Source organism: Phoca vitulina, unplaced genomic scaffold (assembly GCF_004348235.1).
Source record: "Phoca vitulina isolate PV1807 unplaced genomic scaffold, GSC_HSeal_1.0 scaffold5373, whole genome shotgun sequence".
Classification (NCBI taxonomy): Eukaryota; Metazoa; Chordata; class Mammalia; order Carnivora; family Phocidae; genus Phoca; species Phoca vitulina.
The window spans coordinates 1-1046 of NW_022595055.1; the positions used below are offsets into that span (position 1 = coordinate 1).

The following is a 1046-nucleotide window of genomic DNA, read 5'->3' on the forward strand; positions in this document are numbered from 1 at the left end:
CTGGACAGAGCCCGGGGAGAGTGACCTCCCGGGAGTATCCACGTTGGAATGCCTATGATTAAAGAGTATCACCCTCAAAACATTTTTAAGAGATTCCATTTTCCCCCATTCCATTCTACACAAGTGAATTTGAGGAAAGCCTGTTTAAAACCCAGTCGTTACTACTGTTTCATGGTTTCTCTACTTACTCATTGCCCTAGGAATATTCAGGTACATACACCCACCTTCATCTCCAGAATCATGGAAAGGGTTTGTACTGGACACCAAATGCTTGGCTACCATGCACAGACTTTGAGGGAGTATGCACATTTGTTTTGTTTATAGGATTCGCATACAAGCTTTGCTAATCTTGACTTTGGTTAATTCACCCAAACTGTAACAATTTTTCCATTAGCAGCAAGTTTCTACCCTATCACATGAGAAAGATGTGAAAATATTAACTTTTACTGAATAAAAAAAGCTATCTTCCCAGACATGAGCATATATTTACTAAACTGTCAACATGCCAACAAAAATGCAGCAAAGTTTCTATCTGGGGGGCGCCTGGGTGGCTCAGTTGGTTGAGTGTCTGCCTTTGGCTCGGGTTGTGATCCCAGGGTCCTGGGATCGAGCCCTGCGTCAGGCTCCCTGCTCGGCGGGAGGCCTGCTTCTCCCTCTCCCTCTGCCTGCCACTCTGCCTGCTTGTGCTCTCTATCTCTCTGTCAAATAAATGAATAAAAATCTTTAAAAAAAAAAAAAGTTTCTATCTGCATGTATTAAATGGCAGGAACACATTCATGAAAAGGAACTGGGCTGGAATGATTTAAATGTCAACAGGAAATACAAGCCAAAAACAATTCTTTGGTTTACTTACCTCAAGTCAAATTTATTTGGAATCCGTGTGATCACTGCAAAATAAGGTAGGCAAGAGCTTAATCCAGTAGTACAGCAGCTGAGAAAAGGTTTTTCTTTCCAATCAACCTAGATCCAGATAGAGGGAGCTGTTTCCTGCATGGTTTATCTCCTCAGTCATCGTCCAGAGGACTCTGAGAAGCTGTAGGAATATG

At 42.4% G+C, this 1046-nt stretch overlaps 1 non-coding gene across 1 annotated transcript; it reads right to left on the minus strand.

The window, feature by feature from the left end:
• Positions 1-978: 978 nt before the first annotated feature.
• LOC116629852 lies at positions 979-1046 on the minus strand (the record flags this gene model as incomplete). The annotated part of the gene is made up of 1 exon (XR_004298832.1): positions 979-1046. It is a non-coding gene; the product is annotated as a small nucleolar RNA SNORA73 family (small nucleolar RNA).